The sequence below is a fragment of the Thermobia domestica genome, chromosome 3 (genome assembly GCF_964235325.1).
Source record: "Thermobia domestica chromosome 3, izTheDome1.hap1.1, whole genome shotgun sequence".
Classification (NCBI taxonomy): Eukaryota; Metazoa; Arthropoda; class Insecta; order Zygentoma; family Lepismatidae; genus Thermobia; species Thermobia domestica.
Window position 1 is genome coordinate 94,052,558 of NC_137456.1, and position 5,253 is coordinate 94,057,810.

Sequence of the window (5,253 nt, forward strand, 5' to 3'; positions counted from 1 at the left end):
TTGATTGTGTCCAATCAAGGAGGGGGAGGATGGATAAGCTTGCATATGTGCATTACTTTTATTCATATTAGTTTCATTTTTTGTATATAGTTTAGTGGTTTAGTGAATTCTTTGTGATTCTTTTAGTGATTTTTCTAGTGAGTTTTAGTGAGTTGTGTTTGCATTGGCTGGCAACAGTGCCTTCAGTGTGCTATTCAAGGTGTGTCTGTGCATTCGACAACGTATTGTGAAGTGCAACTAGGCAAACATGTTCATTCATAGTTTCAGAAAGGCATATTTATTCATAGGTTTTAGAGAAATACTCATGTTCATTAATATACAAGATTCACATGTTCTTAACAGTGTTTTAGAATGTTACTCAGTTTATGTGTGATCGAAGACAAAGTATGATGGTTAGCAAGCAACATGTGGTTTAGCTAGCAGCAAGCAACGATTACTGCAGAAAGATGTTAAGATAAGTAATTCATTGTACTAATATTTAAGTATTATATCAGTATATTAACATATGAACAAAGCATGTTATATTTATCATATTAACGCATGTACTTTTGAATAAGAATTGAAGCAAGTAACAGCTAAATTATTCGTTAAGTCTTATTTCTCGTTCCTCCTGATATCTGGGTGAATCAGTAAAATGGGTTTAATCATACAGTTCATTAGCTTTGGATGTGATATGTGTGATTTGTAAATAAAGTACATAAACATATCACCCCTTCATACATCATCACTCAGTTTTATGAAATGTTTGTTTGTGTGGGTAAAGTGTTTTAAGGTAACGACCTTATTACGAAGTAGATATATTTCTTGAACGTTTTTCGTGTTAAGTTTCACATTTTATTTAAATATTTGTTTACATTTAAGGAAATAGATTTTCAGTAGAAACTTGCGCAGAACGCCACAATGCGTTGTTGCCAAATTTGTACGTTTATCGTGGTAGTCACAATAAGAAACTTCCTGGATGCTAGCGTTTAGTTCGAGAAGCGGAACCAGACTGTGAATTGCGGTAAAGGTCGAAAACTAATTTTTCCAGTAAGTATCCAAGCAGAGTTTCATGATTACTTCCTTTATTATCTTGCATCAGTAAACACTTGACACTATCTGGTAACTCGCACTATTTAGCATAGCACCGAGAACACCTAGTGATCCACCTCAATTGTGAGTGAAGAGTTGAAGTAGATTCCGAACTGGAAGATAGCTTCTGTTCTTTGCTTTGGTGACTTATTTTTCTTTGTTTAATCGTCTTTATAGAGAGCTTCTTGTAAGATTATCTTCAATATTGATGGTCGAGTTTTTGTTATAACGTCTCATCGCATTTGTGAAAATCCAGACAATCCCTGCTATTCAGTATTTACTTGTGGAAAACAATTGCCTGCTATGTTGTTATGTTTTAATTTTTTGTGATTTCTTTTAATCGTTTACGTATGATTATAGTACATATGCTATGTGATGCCTTGAATTCAAATTACAGTATTATCTGAATAAGTTTCATCCTGGAAATGGTGTTGATAGAAGTCTTGTCGTCGTAATTTATGAAAGTATGTTGTGTTCAGTGTACTGATTTCTTGATCAATTAGCACATTCATATAGTTGCTCTTTGGTGCCATTTATTTCTAATATTCGTCTATGGCAATGGGTCTCAACGTTTTTAGAGTTCACTGAACGTCTAGGACAAACACGACACACTTGTTCGATATATGTATTATAAATAATAATAATAATAATAATAATAATAATAATAATAATAATAATATCTATTATAATAGTGAATCCTATTAGTGTTTATAATGACTCTATATAGCACTGAGCATTATTGCTACCGCTGGAGATGTTGACTGGTTCAGTCTGTCTCGATTTTAACTAATTATTATTAAATTCTTCATGATTTTGAAATTCTAAAATTTCGTGACACACCTTAGGGTACTGAGTGACACGCCAGTGTGTCACGAAACATCGGTTGAGAACCACTGGTCTACGGTATCGTAAAGGGTTGTTTCTTTCAAGAAAGGAAATAAACTCTAAGAAAAACTAAATCACGTAAATGAAAACATCGCATAAACTAACGTTTTAGAAACGAAAGGAAGATATTATTATTATTATTATTGACAATATTTTGTTGGTAATGAGTATTAGTGTAACATGAAAATAACAAGCACAAATAAATTTCATTAGATACAATGCGATAAAAAATATTTTGTTATATTTGCATTCAGTATTATCAAATTTAATATGTCATCGAATTGTATTTATACTTTATTTTCTCTTGAATTAACAACACCCACTCAATATTATGTGTAGCTTTCTTTGTAAGTTGTTCCCGATGCTTGAACACGAACGTTTATATTTAATTTGAAAGTTGGTTAAAAGTTTTTCTTTATCACGTTCCCATAACCGCGAATGTTGCTATCTTTCAGAAACAGAATCTAAAACTTTTGTCGAAATTGCTGCTTGTTTTGTTATTATCAGTTTCACACCATGCTTACAATTAAAATAGATTCGGTTTTCATCGATAAAAAGGAAATTAGAAAAAGCGAAAAACAATTCCAGAAAAAGAACAGTAAAACACACACACACACACACATACACACGTACATAATATATTTTTCCAGAAATGTTTTAAAAGATACGTACAGTAAATACTGGTATAATGAAAAGAACCCAAATGAGACATATAAAAGCGCTTTCAATTCTAAAGATTCGGACTCGTTAGCATCGTGTCACACACAAAAACACACACTAGTGTTTATAGTACTTCGAACTCTCACAGCAAATAATGTTACTATGGCAATATTCCGTAATATTGATTGATCACCAAATGAGGCGCAGATTTGACAACAATATTACGACTCATCTGATCATTTTGGCAACTTATGTGTCCAGTGTTAATATTGTCTTTTTTCTTTCGTGTTTGATATTAAACATAGTAATTCAACTTTATACGATATGGCAATAACAATCTAGTATCCGTGACAAATTCGAAACAGTTTTCTTCCAGTTTTACAAAACACAATTTTACATATCAGGACATGATTCAACTTTCTCCTGCTATTACTGTTGTGTATAACATAATGAAAATAGGATTTTTCCTTTGAAACTATGAAGTAATATTATAAGGGTAACCAAGAAAGTTCTGTCGCTTTTTCACCTACCACCTTCGAACATCAATATGTCACCTAAGACATCTCTAGATCAAAAATAGTCCCCATCAGCATCGACGACCTTCTGGAAAACCATGGAATTCATCGCGGTATAACTTGGTGGGCCGTGAAGCTAAGAAGGTATCAGGTGCAATTTGCACCTCTACTAGAGATTTGAACTGACATCCTCTAAAGTGATTGTCCAGGGAATGGAACAGGCGATAATCGAACGGCGCAATGTGCGGGGAGTATGTCGGATGCAATAGTGTTTCCCATCTAAGGCATAGAATGGTGTCCCGGGTCATCCTAGCCACTTGGGCCTTAGGGTTGTCCTGTAACAGGAGAACCAGTTTGCAATTCAGAAGTGCTGGCTCCAGAGTTATAAGGTTTTCTTGAATATGGCTTGAACTGCTGACACTACATAGTTGCATTAATGCTCTGACCAACTAGTAGCAGTTCCCGATGCACGATGCACCTAGCAGTCCACCAAACACTCAGGAGGACCTTCTTCTGGTGCAGTGCTGGTTTCGGCTGTTTTGAAACCGTTTTATGGGGTGCTAACCAATGATGACGGCGCCGTGGAGCTTTACACAGGACTTGCTCCTCATCACATGTGAACATCTTGTCGAGAAATGGCTCCTTCCTCAGACGAGATAGCAAAGAAACACAGGTTCTGCTCGCGTTGCCTTCTGGCCCGGATCAAATCATGTGGGACCCATGACTCAACTTGTAGTGCTTCCCAAGTTGATGGAAGTGTTGCATAATGGTTTCTCCATTTACACTGAATTATAGTCAAAATTCTTCACATGTCTGGCCACTTTTCGCCTCAATTGCTGCCCGAAGATCATCATTTTGTACGTTTTTCTTTTTTTCTGTTTTTCTTTTTTTTTTCTTTTTTCTTTTTTTTTTTTTTTTTTGCACGTGTAGCGTCTTGGAGTGTTTCGTCACCGTCCTTAAACTTGTTAAACAACCGCTACCCTATCCGAGTAGACACGACACCCTCACGAAAGGCCTGGCATATCTTCCGCCCCGCTGCAGCAGCGTTTGATCACAGTTTGAACTCGTCCATTATACACACCCTTATGACGCTTTGTGGAGATCCCATGTTCACTCTTATTCTCACGCAACTTCACGATGTAAGTGAACTGCCACAATCAGGTAGTATGTTGGATATACCCACACCAACAACTGACCTTCGCCTTATCTCTATTCGCATTCAACTCCCTCTGTGAGGACCAATTGAATACAGACCTTCACAAAAAGCGATAGAACTTTCTTGGTTACCTATATTATATATGGGGTGGGATATAATGAAAAATGAGAGATATACCAATTAATAAATATCATTCAGCACAACAAAACTATATGGGTAAGTGTTAATCCTAATGCATAAGTAAGGGGCACGGTGACTCAGTGGCAGAGAGATTACTTCTAACGCGTGGGGTCCCTAGTTCTACCCCCAGTGAAGTAAGTTTGTGGTGGATAACATAGTGTCCGTGAGTTTTCGCGGATACTCCAGTTTCCTTCCATATTCCACCAATTCTTCCATTATCATTCCTTTGTCTTAATGATCGTCTACCTTAGCCTAAAGGGCACAATCATGGGACGTTAAGCAGAAAGATTTTTTTTATTTCTAATGTATAAATTTCGAGGAAATCGACAAAAACAATTTCCTTATAAATTTTAAAAATATATATTTGCTTTACGCCACCTACTAAATGAAACTGTACTGAACTATATACTCTTTAAGGTTTACATTATGACATGCACAAACAAGACGACCGTATGCAGTATGGTTAATAAGGTATATCCCAAACTTATCATCAAATCTAAAATTGTATTTTTTGTTGATGGTGAGAGATATTGACAATCGTTAGATGACGATGAGCTGAACAAACTATCATGCTTGAGAGTAAAGCGCAAGTTCGACAAAGACCAAAATACGAACTTTTAAGGAACTGTTAGAGAAAAGATACGACGTTCATTGCCAATAGTAATTGAAAGTTCTTTTTGTGCTAAAAAAAAAAAAAAAAAGAACAAATTTGTAACTAGCATATTGTTTCTGCTGTTATTTGTCTTCTTCCAACGGTGGCACTTATTTCTAACAGTGATGCCCATA